Source organism: Aphis gossypii, chromosome 2 (genome assembly GCF_020184175.1).
Source record: "Aphis gossypii isolate Hap1 chromosome 2, ASM2018417v2, whole genome shotgun sequence".
In the NCBI taxonomy this organism is placed as follows: Eukaryota; Metazoa; Arthropoda; class Insecta; order Hemiptera; family Aphididae; genus Aphis; species Aphis gossypii.
The window spans coordinates 55,806,862-55,825,743 of NC_065531.1; the positions used below are offsets into that span (position 1 = coordinate 55,806,862).

At 24.6% G+C, this 18,882-nt stretch overlaps 2 protein-coding genes across 4 annotated transcripts in view; one reads left to right on the forward strand and one right to left on the reverse strand.

The window, feature by feature from the left end:
• The window catches only part of LOC114126446 (homeodomain-interacting protein kinase 3-like), a 54,220-nt gene extending 50,293 nt beyond the window's left edge, over positions 1-3,927 (reverse strand). The window contains exon 1 of the mRNA XM_050200611.1: positions 3,792-3,927. The gene's annotated coding sequence lies outside the window, so the exon portion shown is untranslated. The remainder of the gene's footprint in view (positions 1-3,791) is intronic.
• The window catches only part of LOC114126445 (GTPase-activating Rap/Ran-GAP domain-like protein 3), a 309,554-nt gene that overhangs the window by 181,450 nt on the left and 109,222 nt on the right, over positions 1-18,882 (forward strand). The window contains exon 1 of one of the 3 annotated variants that reach the window (XM_027990390.2): positions 18,080-18,672. The exons of the other annotated variants lie outside the window; for them this stretch is intronic. The gene's annotated coding sequence lies outside the window, so the exon portion shown is untranslated. Of the gene's footprint in view, positions 1-18,079; positions 18,673-18,882 lie in introns of those variants that run through there. 3 annotated transcript variants of the gene reach the window in all.

The following is an 18,882-nucleotide window of genomic DNA, read 5'->3' on the forward strand; positions in this document are numbered from 1 at the left end:
GTGGCGTGCACAGCTTTTTTGAATGGGAGGGGATATTCATTTTGATCTACGAGCGAAATCTTGAATTTCAAACCTAATTTTTTTTTCATGTAAACAATAAATCATTGCAAAAAAATCCAAAGGGGGGGATATGACACCCTGATCCCCCCCTGTGAGCACGCCACTGGTATATAGAATTTAAAAAATGAAATTACATTGTTTTTTCCTAATACAATTGTTACTGAAGAATAATATGAAAAATATATAGTTAATTTATTTTGTAAAATATTATTTAAGTGCGTTATCCACCATATCCACCATATGTTACAAGCTGTATATATTATTTTATTTTTATTCATTATATTGCTTGAATATTGATGTTTAAACGAATCTCATAACCAAGCACGGCAAAAAAGCAATAATAAAAATAAAATACTTTTACTAAGTGTTTTCAGTGAAGTGAGTATTGTATTTGTGTGTATATATATAATATATATGTATAATTTTTTAAATAATATTGCATTATAATTTACAACGTGTTGCAGTATTTTTTGTTTGACAGATTATAAGTGTTCTGACGTTAAAAAAGGGAAACGTAAATTCACTCTGTATAATGTATATCTGTTATTGTGACTAAGTGTAAGTCAAATAACTTTTTCTTTTAAAAATATCCTTGATAATACCACTTCGTTGAGATTCAACCATTAAATTAACGTATTTTACTATTATATATTACATTGTACTATATAATTGCACAACTCACCCATTTTTTGTTTAAATTCTAAATAAAAGAAAATAATATTATTACTGTAAAAACCATAATGATGCATAACCATGAATTAGTTTAGAATATTGTATTGAGTGAAGATTCTAATTATACAGCATAAAGTACCAAGTACATATTTGCTAGTATGCATAAATCATATAAATTATTATTGATATTAACTACAATTATTATAATTGAATTCGTGTACAAAATCATATAGTGTAATGTCAAAAATTTAATGAAAACATAGAATTTCAAGTATATAAATATTTACTATAAAGCGTTATTGCATTACACTAGTTTGAAAAAATACAACTATACTAAGTAAGTTTTTAAAATAATAAAAATGAAGTGAATTCATTGATATTTAATTTATTAATTAAATATGGTAACTCATACGCGTTCGTTTTAAAAAAAGCGAATAATAAATTACTTATATCCATGGCATATCAATTTTGAATAAAAAAGTGCTAATGTACACGTCTCATGAAGAAAAGCATATTGAGACTGGGTAGACTATTAGTTAATTACAAAATTATTTTGAAAAGTGACAAATACCTAGTTGTACTCCAAAAATCGTTTAAAAAAAATAATTAATCCGTTAGTCAAATATATAAATCAAATTTTCAGTTAAAAAATAAATATAATAGAATTTTTATTCTATAGATAATCATCATGCTATGGAAAATCGCTTAATAATATTCAATCAATTATAGGTCACAGTCTTTACTACAATAATTGAACAATTGAATTAAATGATAATCTATAAATTATATGATATTTTTAAAAATAAAAGTTTCTTTCTTTATTATAGCCTATGATATATACAACCTTCAACGTTGTTTTTCTGGAAATTGGTTCATGTCCGTCAGTTATTTGTAATTTTTTTTCATTGTTAAGGATGATATGTTTGAAAATATACTATTTTACTTTGAAATACTAATATCCTACAACTCGAATTCATTAAGGAAAAGTTTTAAAGTCACAAAAATGGTAAAGCTGTTGAAGAAATCCTATATTCGACAAACGCATTCGGCTTTATGTACGCTGTTCACTCAAGCAATGTGGAATTAAAACAAAAGTTAAATTGTCAGAATTCTTACAAAAAAAAAAAAAATAATAAAATGAACAAAAAGCTTTAAAAAAAATGATCAAAGAAAATTAAATATTGTTATAATGAATTTCCTTCAAATAAAACTTCGGACAGAATTTTAGCAACGAGCGCAAAGTACAGCTAATAATAATGTGTATAAAAAAATATAATGTACATGTAAATAACTATTTTTAGTTAAGCACTATAATTGATAACAAATTTTAAATGTTGTTCATTTAATCTATATTACAATGATATACTGAAATCTAGCAAAAGCACAGCAGTTCTCTCGATCAACTACTGTAAAATAAATAGTTTTTTTCATTCTTTAATAGTCGAAACGCATTCTCTGGTCAAGTTTAATACATGAAATATTAGCTAAACTTTTACAGAAAATCAATTTCGTAAATTCTGCAAGAGCAAAATGAAGGGAAAATTTGTATTAAAAACCACGATAACATCATATTTATATTGAAACCCTCAAATTGGACGGAATTAGTTGTGAACATTATTGTTTCTACACTTCTACAGTCGAATACTTTTTGTAAGTTTGACTAAAGACTTAGAACAATAATATACAAAACTTGGGTGATTAAATTTTATTTATGCACGTATGCGTGTTCAATTTTAAACTATTCGGTAAAATAGTTTATGATTTATTAAACGCTGAAGACCTACGTCATGTATCGGCTATGGTTACTCCTATAAATCATATTTTCGACCGGTTTTTACTAGTGAATTGGAATACGTGATTTGAAATATTTTACCAACACTCTATGTAGGGGGCCAAACCAAAACTCATACTGGAATGACTAAAGATATGTTTTAATTATTTTTACCGCCCATCCTACACGTCATTATTTATGCTATACATCATATTAAATATACTGATCAATACAATTTGGTTAATTATATAGTTTTACTTGTGAATATATTGACAAAAAAACGGTAGTTGTTCAAGTCTAAATTATACTTTTAAGTTACTACATAATACTAAATTAATAAGTTTTATGTAGGTACACAAACAGTTTGAGGTAATCAGATAATACTATAGTTAGGTAACAGTTTAACATAGTGTTTGACCACAGTTCATAACTGGTGCTGTGGTCAAGTACTATCTGTTATCGGTAGTTCTCGAGTTTTCTGCGTCAAAACATGTCCCACATACGAAAACACATACGAGAACACATACGTGTTTCAAAAATCTATCTTACCATACCCTAATGTAACAAAAAAAAAAAAACACCAAAGCTAATGGCCATAGTTGCCGAAACTTAATAAATAAACAAATATCTTATCATATAATCCACACTCTGTTCTCGATTAACTAAATCTTTGGTATATTATGTATTTAATTACGTCTTTTAATCAACATTTACAAAGAGTAATTAAGCAAATAACTTAAGTACCCCACCATCATGTTTAATTAAGAAGTTTTAATCATATTAAATACGCGATCTATGTATTTTTCTTATTATTATCTATGTAGCTTGGTAAATTTTAAATATTAATTGCGTAAAATCATTATTATGTGTTTGATACAATTTAATCATAAAATATACATTTACCTATTTTAAAAATAAAAATGTTAATAAAAATTATTATATTTTACCCTACTGTAAAAAAAAAAAATCAAAATCAAGTAGGATTAAAACCAGTTTATTATTAAATTTATAAAACAAGCTTAAACAATTTGTCAATTTAACATTGATAGAAAAATAAGTATTTATTTATATTACGAATCATAGAATAAAAAACAATTTTTGTAAGTTAATGGTATGGCAGTGTTGCCTAAGTGTAAAATACCTAAACAATTTCAAAATCATTTAAAAAAAGAATTTTTTTATTATATTTACGTTAAAGGTACTTTTTTATAGTTGAGTTAAGTGAGTTTAGTTTATTAATTATTATTTACAATATTATTACATTATTAATAATATTATTATTGCTTACATCGATTGGCCGGCGCGATGTTCAGGCAAGTTCAGTACATGGACAAAACGACATCTCTTATTCTCGGCACATCGATAATATCGTGAAATTAATTTAATATTGATTTTCATTACAAAAACTACAACCTTCAACCAGTACCTAACCACTAGTACTTACGAATACGCTTAATCTTATTTTTTAATAATAACCGACGGTTTAATGCTAAATATATTTTACAAAAATTGACCGTCGTTCGCTATTATAAAAAGTCGATTAAGCACGTTCACGTGAGTAAAAAATATTTAGCATTATTTCGTGATTTTGGGTCTATTGACTGTACGAATTACGGCTACACAGCGTGTAAATCCAATTTCTGTTTACTTGTGATTTTATGCCTGTGGACCCGTACTGACAGTAAGATGTCTGACTAAATACGCTTCGGATTAGATCTAGTATATATTTGATAAGATTTGATAAGACCACTATGCTTGTCCGTAGTTGCAGTAAAACGTGACTCAACAACAATCAACGTCATATTTTCAATGCGACATATTCGGATGGGCAACAACTATAAGAGCAATTACATAATGCTAGAAATGGCGTGTTTCGCATTGCTTATAAAAAAATATATACATCACTGGTAACTGGAGGTGTACCAAGCCTAGGGAAGCACACTCAAAAGTCAAAGCACGCGTGTGAACAAAATTGAAGGGAAATTGACAGTTTATCATAACGACGTGCATAAAATCTTTAATCGGATTGAAAAGTTAACCGTAATGATAGACAAAAGACAGACTGCCGACGATAAGGAATATCGTCAACGGTGTGGTAGTCGGATAGGTGTCGTCGATAACAGTCCCTTCTCTTGAGAACCCCCAAAGACTTAGTCGCGTTCGTTGTAGTATGGACTAGACAGTATCGCCATTCGATGTTTTATTAATAGTGTTACGCAGTCAACAATGACTGTTTTACAATTAATCAATTATTCAGCTATAGATTCAAATTTTCAATATGCCATTTCAACGTTTAAATATTTTAAGAAAATAATGATTCATTAATTAATGCAAATTTAATACAATTCAAATTTTGTTGGTTTTATGAACTGATTAAGATAATAATAAACTATTTTTTTCAATATGCAAACGATTATTATTTAATTATTTTTATATCTGCAATTAAACTTTTGGGGAAGAGTTATTTATATTTGTTATAAATTATAATATAAGCAAATATAATAATGAAGAAATTATGTAAAAATGTACATATTAAAAATACTGTTTTTTTTCATATAACAAGTTAAATTAACATCGTGATAATTAATAGTAAACACAACTAAATAAGTTTATTTGCAAAATAAACTTATCTTCAAGGAAAGTTGAATCATGACTGATGAGTAAAAAAATTAATTAAGGCTTGCAGCAGGGTTTCTAGGTTCCGTATGTAGTCCTTCGGTACATAATATTTGTAGAAGGTATCAAACACTGACAGCGGACACTCTAGTTAACATAAACTCACTGATAAATCGCATCCTTCTCGAACACAACAAACTGAATAATTATTTATTTAGAATCATTAGGAAGAATAATCCGCATCATTACGAGAAACAAAATTAATTAATTTATAAATCAACGTGTTGTTCAAATCAGTTGTTCAAATCACGCAACAAAAACTCAACATGATTTTACTTTTGAGTGGAAGAACACTATATTATACCTATCGGATAACATAATGACTATATTGTGTGCAGAACACCTATACAATATACTGACTAGTGCTACCGTTGTATGTAATTCTATACATTATTCCGTTCATGAAATTTCGGGGATCGCATTCAGTAGGCTTTGATAGTTACCCATGTACTATTAAATATTTTTATTAATAAAATATGATTTACCTATTATTTTCGGTATGGAATACCATACAATATGTACGGTCCATTTGGATTGATAATTTATTTTTGCTATAAAAATACAACCTGACAGTTTCATTTTACGACTATAGGCAGGTCTGAACAGATATTTGGTACATATTTAAAAAGTTTCGTTGCACCAAGCATGCATAATTTTATCAATCTGTATTGTTTAAATACGCATAAAATAAAAATAATAATATCATATCATAATATATAATGTGATGAATTATTATATTATATTTGTTAAAGATGACAACTTATTATTGAATCTACGGAAAGTATTATTGTGTTTTATGTAAAAATTATATATTATATTGTGTACTCGTATACACGGAATTTATTGAAAAAATACGAAAGAAAGAATTTTCTTACATAAATATTTTCTTACATCATACGTAAACTCAATGAAGTATATGATATATTACGGCACAAGCTCAGAATTCAAGATATGTATGTACACTATTATAACAGTTGTAGTTCATAAAATCTTATTTTCTGCACACAATAAGCCGATATTATTCGATGAATATTAAAACGCAATACCTATTAAACTCTTATAATATGACAATTATCTATTATAGCAATCGGTTAAACTTTTAAATTATATTGTTGTATACAATGCAACACACAGCTGTAATTTCTATCAACTGAGCATGATATGATAAAAACTATAAAATATTACCGTTATTAATAATTAACTGGGGATGGTATAAGTAATTAATTAGCCAGTATTCTACAGTGTTAGTCAAGCAAGTATTTATATGAAATAAAAAACTGTTGTAAAATATGCAAAATTATGCAATTAGTATAATACACGCCAAAACATAAAATATAAAAAAAAAAATTAACACATTTTAAAATTAATAAAATATTATTATTATTATTATTACTTCTTATATTTTATTCTAATATTTCCATTCGACATATTATAATGTAAAAACGTCTAGTAATGAAATATACCATAAGATAATATGAATTTTCGAGTTTTTATAGTAGAAATATGTAATCATTTTCAGTTTATCCAAATATGCATAATTTAATAATAACACTACCATTTACATCATCACCAGGTGATTCCTAAGCAATAATCTAGAAATAAAATAATCAGAAATTTCTAAAAATACACACTTTTACATAAAAATCTTAGTACTAATAATTCGTATACAAGACTATATCAGGTCTATATTATTAAATTATGAAATATATTTTGTAATACTACCTAGCATAATCTCAAATTTACATTTTAAGAATATAATACAGATATTAATTTAAGTAATTATGTACCTACAGTCGTTTTTAATTAAAAATTGCTATAAAAGAGCGAGATGAATAAATTGAACTATTTTAACTTATTTACAAAAAAAAAAATCATGTTACACATTACGCATACAAATTTTATTAATTTATATTGCATTTGACAGCTTCAGGACACATCAAAACGATAAAAAAATATATTTGTACATTTTAATTAGATTATATTAAAAAAATATAAAAATAAAATATATGAATGAGGATTTATGATTAAGTTCATAATATTCAGATGGAACTTATTAGCTAACACTTAATAGTTGGAGAAATAGAATATTGTATATAATATACTATAGTAGTGTATTCAATATACATAATTATACTACTACACTATTTACTCCTTTAATGTATATAAGTAAATTATATTTATCTCATGCTCATTCAGCACAATGTACACTGTACAGTATTATAATCTATAATATATTAATATGAATTAATATACTTTATTTATAAAGTTAATATTATTTGGAGATAAATAATAAAATATATTTATTTATATTTAGTTTTAATCAATTTATCCCGGGAAATTTTAAACTAATGAATTTCTTTATAGACAGCGAGACCGATTTTAATAATGAATTATTTGTGATTTAAAACGACATTTATTGCAAACATTTTTCCCTATCTTTTTTTCAGACTTTTCCCTTCATTGTTCTCTTGGCTTAATTTATTTAAATATTTCTACAAAGTTCGGAAAAGTACTTTCATTTACATCGTGTAGATTTTAGATAGAAAATTCAAAGATTTATAGTTAAGTTATGTAAAATTATATATGCGTAATTCACTTTCTTTTGTATAATATTGTTATTTTTATTTTGATATATTAAAAAATGTTTATAAACCTAATTTTATTATTATTATTATTATTACGGATATCATATTAATATCCAACGACATGAGTAAATAACTTTAAACTTTAAAAGGTATTACTTTGTCATTTGTATTTTATTATATATATTTTTAACAAGAATCTTGTAAATTTAAAATTAGCCATTATATATATATATATATATATAAATTTATATTCATGACGTAATCATATTTTATTGAATACATTCTACCCATAGTATAGTAATATAAAATTGAGTTTTAATAACTCCTTTACACATTGTGTTACATAAAAATTAATGATTTACTAAAATGTATAATCAACAAAGATATTTAAAGTTAATACTATGTTTATTTTTGATTTCTATTGAAAACTAATTCACATAATGTATTCATATAAAAGATAAAAGATTTATTAAGTTACATAAAATAATTCAGCATTGAACTACAAATTTTAAAAAATAATAATAATATCTTCAATTTATACTAGTTTTTTCTATGATAGCTGTATGATATTACATTTTTTAATCATAAATTACTTTAAACTAGTAAGGTAGTAGGTAGTAATACCTACTTCAATTGACAAAAATATAATATAAATAAAATGTGACAAATATTTAATAAAAAATAATAAATAAATAAAACAATAACTTTAAACAGTATTGAAGTTTGTATCTGTGTACATCTGCAGTACTGCACACTTTTTTTATTAATTAAGTATGCATGTTAAGCTAAAAGAAAAAGGATACATATTTTAAGCTTTTGATTCGTTTTTATTGTAATAAAATATGTTGAATTCGAAAAATTTATTGTTGGTTTTTAGTTACAATATTAAAACGAAAATATATATATAATGCATGGAAACTTCAATATTTTATTCATTATTTATAATATATTTTAATATACGTTGATATTATTCTATTTAATATTTAATGGATAAAGGTGTTGTTATAGTATAGAAGAAAATAAATTAATCATAACCTAAAAACTAATTTATCTATTAATTAGAATATTATTAAATTAATGTTTTCAATTAGTTAATTAAGATAGTGTCCTAATTCCTTTATAAATATTCAATTTTATTTAAATTATATTATTTTAATTCAAAATGTGTATAATAGGTATATAATATTATGGTTGTCGGGAGTGCTGAAATCGATAACGAATTTTTAAACACTATTATTTTCTTCCTTTTATAGTTGGTCAATTTTATAAAAACCCTTTCAGAATATAACTATCTTATGCTTGGAAAATTAACTACATACTTTAATGTATTCAGCCAAATTTCTAATAAATTTTATAAAGTAACTCATACTAAATTAAATCTATATAAAGAAATTGTAAATTTTAATTGAAACATAAAAAAGGATTAAAAATGTTCTTAAATGGACTCTCATAGAACTCTAAAATCACGGTTTATGTGAAAAGCAGCATAGAAAATGTATATGTAGTTAAATTGTTTCTATAATACTGTATGACTTTTATTTTTATTTATTCATGGAGTTGAGGTGATTTTTATTTATTCGTAAAAAATATATTTTTCACGATTATATTCAAATTAATAAAATTAATCTCAATCTATGTGTACGTTTCAATGTACTATGGTAGTGACTATAAAATATTGTTTATAAAAGTGTGATTGATACGAATATACGATGTATCAATTACAGATTAAAACCTAACATAGGATTAAGAAAAGGTTTTGTTTTTTTTGACAAAAAAACTTTATTGTATCTTATATAATTAGAATTAGTGACAATAACACATTCATATGATATATTTTAAATCATTTTTATTAAGTTTTACTACATTTTCTTTTATTTAATGAATTAAGCAATATTAAAAGCGTTCATTAAATTTAAAACATAAATTGAGTTAGAATAAAAAGTTTTGATTTTAAAATACAATTAATTTCTTTCTTCTTATAGTGCCACACACATATATATTTAGTATTTACGCGCGTGTGTGTGTTATACATTATTTGGATATAGATTTTGAGAAGTTATTTCAAACTTTTGGTCACTTTTTATTGAAAACTTTTCAATTCCACTTTATACCATGAACAAAAGTAATGAAACAATTCGTACTAAATTTAAAGACCATTATTCTACACAAGTTTACATAAATGAATTTTACTCCGTGCATTTAATAAATTTGTTTCTTAAGTGTAAAAGTATTGTTTAATTAAAATATAACAACTATAAATATAACGTAATATTAATAATATTTAATACGGTTATCACCATTAAATTATTTTTAAAACACATCTAATGGGGATCTTCAATAGGTAACACTCAAAGTAAGCCATGCATGATATATACATATAACATAGTAATTAATTAGTAAGTATAATTATTCTGTTTTTATGTTTAAATCGTTTAAAATGGTAATTACATAAACATTAAACGTATATTTTTACATTATATAATATAATATGTTTTTATCTGTTTAACATAGTACACAAGGTATTTGGATCAAATTATTGTGTATTCGGTTAAATAAAATGATAATATAAACACGAAATTCTATCGTTTTTGTCGAATTTTTGATCATAAAAATATAGCAATAGTTCAAACTATAATATAATATAATAACTATAGCTATAATATATATTATATTTTTTGTTTTGTGTATAATTTTATTAAAATTAAAAGCTCATAATTATCTTGAAACTTACTTACGTTTTAAGAAATATTTATTTTACGTTAGTTGAAGTCATTTCAAAACAACATTACTGAATAAATATTTTTTAAATTTTTTTTTAACTATAAATAGCATACATTTTTAATTTTAAATTTCAATCACAATGTATTCTTATATTTATCTAATAATTTCAATACAATATAAAAATAGGATCAAATTTTGAACGAATTATATAAATCTCCATTACAACAAATTTTACAAATTGTTTTTCAATTTCAAACAATAATACGAAAAATAAAATTATATTTTAAAATCTTTTCATCACAAATATAACAGTTATTTTTTTAATGTTCGTTAAAAAAAATCAATATTTATGTATAGAATGTACTCTCGATTATCCGTAGTCTTCTGAGTAATCATCTAGATACATATATATTATGTATACAAAAATTATAATAATAATTATGAAATTTAAAATATTTTCGTAATATTATATGAATATTTAAATAAAAATAAAACATGCTCTGATTTATTGTCTTGAATACTATTTAAAATGCCATGATTTAATTTTTTAATAATACTTAATATATGTAATTATAACATAATATTTTAATTTTACAAATTACCCACGGAATTCGCTTATTTGTTAAATGTTGATGCATGTTATGCTATTCCACGGATAATCACGAAAAAAAAGAGTACACTATATTTCTAAAAATTAAATAAATTAGTTCATTATTTAAGGTAATTAAATCGAAAATTAGTTAAAAATTATGTTGAAAAATGTATGTTTAAACATATTCATTTACCAATTATTATTATGGAAATATAGTTATTTTGGGACATACTATGTATATGTATTATTATAGAAACTTTGAATACAGTTTGAAACTTTGGATCGGGTGTGTCGTGAACTACATGGATGCATTTGCCATCCACCACGGAGGCAATGTGAAAGCAGTTCCCACGGCGTTATTTGCCATATTACAGTTATACATTACCTTGAAAATACGTACACGAATTACTGGTTGATTATAACACCAATGCATGATAATGATTAATATTTATATAATTATAATACATAACATAATATTATGCTATTTATAAGTGCAAATTTGTTGAACAGATTAATAAGTACATGGTTAACTATTTTAATGGCTAGAATTTTTTCACACTATACATAACGTCAACACATTAATTGTGTTCAATTGTAGTCCATGTACATAAAAAATTTAAAAAAAAAAAACTATAAAAGTGGTGTGATCAAAAAGGCAGAATTAATAACCGTTACAACCTTTTCAAGACTAACGAATTGAAAATATCGTGAAGAGTACCATTAAAAATATGGGTTTTTCTGTGATTGAACCATACTCATTTAGAACCTCACTAGGTTTCGTCGATAATTACTTTAACGACAACTTACCAAATGAGAACTCTTTGGGGATTTTCAACTGTGAGGTTATATAAACCTTCGGCCATTTGTACGCCGACAACCACAGTAAACTCAAATGAGGTGATCTCGGTCTATATAGTTGTTAACGTGTATTCGTGGTAAACAGATAACCACTATATTTTCTGTCGGTCTTCTTAGAACGATCATTTTCTCCGGATTCTATTGTTGCTAAACTGACTGTTATATCTTATATATATTCAATTGAACCGTTTTCGTAAAGTTTTTTTTATAGTGAAAAGAAACATTAACTTTCGATAAATTAAACGTCTTTGCGCTCCTATTTATGAGAGCATAGTGTAGATATAATATCGTGTAATGCGACGACATTTCAGTAAAACAAGTCTTGAACGAGTCTCCACGTATTTAATGTATATAACTGGATGTACTATAGTCTAATGAAATGCACCGCACGTTTCTCGAAGTTTATGCACAGGGCGTCTCATAAAGGTAGGATGTAAATCAATCACCTATATTGTTAGGAATATTAAAAATTTCATATGAGTCTACGATGGTTATTTAAAATTAATTTAATTTGCATATTATGTAAAAAGGTATAGATAATGTAATATTGTTTAGGTTTGGAAAATCTAAGTACTTCGATAAAATTTAGTCATGTGACGTAAATATTATGTAGGTACTACCATTAGATTATTGAAAATTATCGATTAGTATTATTTATTTATAGTAAAATAGATAACTATTAAATCATGATGGATTTGTTTACTGCTGCGTTATTATAATATTAGTGTAATAACTGACTAGCAGATATCAGTGTAATTGGATATAGGGTAAAATAAATAGCAAAAATACCAGAATTATAAGAAAATTTAGTCTTTAGATAATGGCGTATGCACTTCGATTATTTAAACATGCCAATTAATCATAGAACATAATAAAATCATTAGTTTTCAGCTGATATTGTTTACAAGCCTTGCAGGATGTTCGTACGGAATGCATTCATAGATATATAATATTATGTTCTGTGCATTAGTATTGATACATGGTGGTTACGTATATCTGTGGATATGGTATTATTGTAACCGTACATTTATTACGAATATCATGAGAAGAAAAATTAAAAGCGCCGTGATAAAATTACAATTTAAGATAGTATATAAAATCAACGAAAATATTTTTTAGCAACCAAAAGAATTCTTATAGCTGTTACTTCTATTTATATTTTATGACCTAATCAAATATACTTTAATAGAGTAGCTCCGATCGTAATATGTGCATGGCTTCTCAAATACAAATTTTATTCAAATAATGTGTGTATCATTTGATAACATAAAAAAAATATTTTTCATAAGATAGAAAAATGCTATAAAACCAATAATTCCCTCTTGTGCACATAATTGGTTCAATTAGTATATATATCATGTATATTTTTAATCATGAAGCTTAAAATTAAAAAAATAAATAGTATATAAGATAATTTTTTATGAACATAACATTACCAGCATATATGTATATTATAATTTTTTGAATATGTATGGTAATATTAAATAATATGTGTTCAGGGCTTCAGGTAGGTATAAGTCTTATTAAGCAATATTTAAGCTTATTTTTTATTATTATCTTTGATAGTCTAGAACAAATAAATATATATTACTAATACTTAATTTTAGAGAAATAAATTATAGATCTAGAGTATAGCATAATACTAGTTAAATTCGAAGCAAATAAAATTGCATGCAGTAACTATTTTTAGCATATTTTAATTTGATTAGACGTATTTTTGAATTTATTACGATTATTCAGTTAAATGTTAATTGATGTATTATAACGTTTATAAAACTCTTATATTATATTTATATTATATGTATCTAAAAGAAAATTTTGTTTTAGTTTAAATTCCATTTAACGTATAATGTATACACTAAATACTAAATGATTTGAACTATAAACAGTTTAAACATTATTGTGGTCCTATAGTGTGGAATAAAATTAATTAGTTTTAAGAATGATACAGCGTAAAACACATGTTGTACACTTGTTTCTAGATCTACCTTAAAATAAATATCTGTTTAAATATTATGTAGGTTCTAATACAATATACATTATCATATAGCATTAATATAATTTCCACTAATTGTCCGCGTATATTTATTTAATTGGTCTATATAGGTACAATTTCAATTTTTGTAGTTTTTTGTGAAGTGTAAATTGACTAACAATGTGTCTAATAACACTGTAATTAATTTTATGTATATTTAATATTATATCGAGCTATATATAATATATTAATTAGTCGAGCATTTTTAAAACAAATGTATAAATATTATAATCTGAGAATTAGAATTTGAAAAACCTACAATGAGTATAATACTATAATCTGATTATATTTTTCAATAAATTAAGAACAGTATTGTTATGTAATAATTAACAAGCTTCATAGTACAATTTAAGTAAAATTGAATAAAATACACAATATTATATTTTTAATAGTATTATAATTTAACACCAACTTAGTTTTAAAATACTAAAAAAAGGATAAGGTATAAAAATATTTTTAACTTTAGTAAACCTTCCATTTCATGGAACACATAGTATATAAAAAATATAAACTTACTTTCCTACTGTTTTCAAGTTTAAACAGCAAAAGTAAATTAAAAACTTTATTTTAGATAATAAATAGTTAGATATCGATAATTCACAATTCAACGAATCGTAACATATAATTTACAGTTAAAGTATTACAGTATTTATAAAACTTCTTGGAACATTCTAAACAAATTGTCACAAAGATATTCTATGGTTTTGTTCTCTAAATTTAAAACTAAAGGAGTTTATTTAAATTGTGTAACTAAAAATCTTCTCAATCTAAATCAAGACATAAATTATTTTATTTCCAATTTTATCAACTACAAAAACAAGGGAACTTACAGTGTTTCTAAGATTTGAATAATTCATTGTGGTTCATTTTTTTTTCTATTTTAATCCATAATATAATATTAATTTTTATTATACAAATTGTACAGACTTACTATGCTATAACACAGTGGTTTTCAATAAAATTATATTGATGATACTTACTTGGTAGAAAAAAAAATTATTAATACTAATAAGTATGTACTACGATATTATTAAGTTTTATAAGTTTTAAATGTTGCATACGGCAATAACTTTAACCTGGTTATATTAATAACAAGCAGTGTTTTATAAAATAAAATTAAGATTTTCTTTCAAGTGTCCGATACGTTAAATTTAGTAGATTATACTAGTTGAGAACCACTGCTCTGTAGAATTAAATATTAAATAACTCAAGATAACTCTTATGAATTGTCTATAGTGTTCAAACATAGACGTGTCAAAATAAATATTTTACAGTTATTGTTCTGAGTATTAGAAATTCGAAATTTAACAAATAATGTAGCAAATGTTTTTTTCAATTCAAAAACTTTCAATTGACAAGTTATAACAAAGTTGCTCAAACTACTTAGTACATACCGATAATTTTAGGAATTCTGATACCTCAAAATGTTTTTATAATTTATTTTGTAAATATACTTATTATATTAATATAAAAATATATATAGGATTTAACATGAATTTGTGATAAATTAGATATTTACCTATATCTTAATGAATGTCATTATTCATTTAATATAAACTATTATTGAAATTTATCAGTATACAATTTAAGTAAACAACTTGGTATATTAAACTAAAAATGTTGAAGCCCATAAGGGCATAAGATATAATCTAACTTTAATAGTTGAATAAAATATGTATATTATTAATATTATAATACTAAGGTAATATAAGAATTTAGTACTTATTGATTCAAATATATAGTAAATTATATATAATTATACATAATATAGCATGGCATATTTATAAAAATATTATAATTTTAATTTTAAAAATTGAAATGTTAAAAAAATGTCAGCGAAAGTTAACAATAAATAATCGTATCTAATCTAATTCAATTTAAGTTAAGTAGTTTGTTTAGTTTATATCTAATTATATTTAATAGTTGGTTTAATCTAACTAATCCAACATCCAACTATAAGAACTAATGTTCAAACATCTAAACCTTTATTAGATTGCTTGATGTCTTGTCCTTAACTCTCAAGGTACCTATTTCTATCTCAGTTTATGCGTGTCACTATTCAAACTGTCAAAGTCTAAAGCTATCTAAATTACCTCTATTTATTATTAAAAAAAAAAAAAAAAAAAAAAAACATTATTTAAAAAAATTATTTGTGGAAACTAATATAAATACTATATTATTATTATGCAGTTCCAGATATTTCGATAAGCAGGCAACAAATTAGAAATAATCATAATCTTTTTTTAAATTTATTTTTATACGCTTAAAAAGGAAATAATATTTAAATAGTATAAATTCAGTAGTATACTGAATATTTTATAATATTACTTTGATACATAAGTAAATACAAACCAATAATAATTAAAATAAATTATTCAATATTTATGAAACAAAACTCAAACATTTACATCGAACTAAATTGAAATCTTCAATAATTAACTTCCCGTTCAGTCCTTTTAAAAATAATATTAACAATTGAAAGAAAATTAATATTCAAAATAACAAAATATACATATACCTTTTTTTATTCAAAATAATAAAATCACTATAACAGTATAACACAATTATATAATATTATACTTAATTTTACTCATGTGTTGATAAACAATGTGTTTATAAATTAATTATTATAAAGTATAAGACATTTTTTCAATGCTAAGAGAAGAGAAATTTTCTTTTTTCTTTTTGTAAAGGTATTCTATAATTAATATATCTTATCATCGAACGGGTTATTGTAATCATAATTTTTACTATAAAAAGTATTAACTATGTCCAATTAACTATCAGAAACTATCCTCAAAGTTGAAAACCGGAACATGTTTACTGTCCCCAAAGGTGTTATCAGACAAATAAAATAAATAAATACATAAATACAAATAAAATAGCATTGTAAAACCAATGCATTAATCAACCTGATCAGAATATACAATAGCTAAAAGTTAAATAATTTTTGAAAAACAAAAAAAAAATACTGGAATTTTAAAATGGTTTGTAAGGATGAGGTTTGATGTTTGTTATGACTTATGAATAATTGCATTACGAAACTATATTAGGTAGGTATATAATGTAACGGCTGATATGATTCAGATTTCATCCTTTGATAATAAAACCATTAAAATATTAAACTGAATTAGTATCTTATAAACATATAGAATAATGTATTGCGTAATAATAAAACACAGCACATTTAATAACTATAATGTTGGAATTTCACCATTATTATATATCTAATATAGTATTTAAATGTAAAATTTATCGTGCTTCTAATCGTCAGAAATTTAAAGTCGTATGACTATATGAGCTTATAGGTACGTATTATCCTGTTACAAAATTCATTTAATTTCAATTTTATTCTTACGATCAAAATGTGAAATTAATTTGATTATTATAGACTATAGTATTAGTATTAGTACCTATGTTTTTCTATTTTCTATAAATTTATTTATGACGTTTTTGGTAATATTTATGGATAGTTTAGGTACAGTGATTTTATTTATATGGCCCATTGGCCCGTGAGTTAAGAATTTAAAGGGTTTAATAACGTTTCATTTCAATAAGGAAACTAGAAAACTAGATATTGGATCGTAAATATTGTTTATTGGTTATTGTTATGTCGACATAATGGCATATGATGAACCATAGTGATATGGTTTTGGCGACGTAACGACGAGTGCGAGACTTTTGTATTCGAGATTCTGAATTTTTTTATTTTTTCATTTATTTAATAATTATGGTTATGAGTCACAAGTTTGTGAAGTGTGAAACTACGAACTTTACTTTCTAGTATATTACGTAGTAACATAGAAATTAAAAGTATGAAACTAAGTATCCAAATGTAAAATTCTAAAATTAAATATTAAATATTCTCCAACCTCTCAGGAACGTTTCTTGGGGAATATTCCTAGTGGCACATCACAACTTGTAACCATATACTTGAAGATATGTATTTGGCTTTGACTTGGATCATTAATTTTGGCATGTATGATGTAATTTACATGGTGTGCAAACTTAAGTTATTTTAATTTCAAATATTATAGTATTATAGGTAATAATAATAATTAGCTTGTTGGATTAAAAAAAAAAAAAAAACAATTTTTCTATCAAAGTACATTAGACGTTCGAATACAATATTAATTAATTTAATATGTATCGGGTATTAATTTTAAAATATAATTTAAAATAGCGGCCGAACTTAAATAACGTTGGCGACGTCTAACGGTGCTTTTTGGCGACAGGGAAAATAATCGGTTATTCACCACCGGGCGTTAACAGTAAGCGGCGGTCATGGTCCACTAGGTAGCGGCACGCTGGCGTCTCGCGGCGGCGCGCCGGCCGGCTGATGATCGGTCGGCAGCGGCTAGCGGTACGCGCACGTGTTGCAGTGCCAATTCGTCGTCGGGTGAGTCGTTACCGTCCGCTACGCGATCAATCTCGGCGTTGACGAAATATTTTTCTCAGTAGTTCAGTTCATCTGCGGTTTCGGTTTCTGTGTACGCAATACTCGTAGTTCGCTAAATAATAATTACCAATACAATAATTGTCGTTGTAAAATATCGTATTTGTACATTATATAATAAAATAGGATACCATAATACCTACTATCGCCATGGAAAGTTTCGTGTTTGATGGTCGTCGTTGAGATTATTTAGATCCAATAAAAATATAATATAGATGTTTAAAAATTTAAACGCTTATGATAAAGGTACGTTGACGAGGAAGTATGCAAATTTATAATATAATTTTGGGTTATCACTTATTGCCATGTCGTATAATAGAGACATACGTTTAGGTACACATACATATCGCATTATAATATAGATAATATAGCCGCCTTAGAACTCAAAAGTTGATACGACGGTCGACGAATATTGCCCCGAAGAAAACGTTAAAACAGTTTATCAAACGTGCCTTC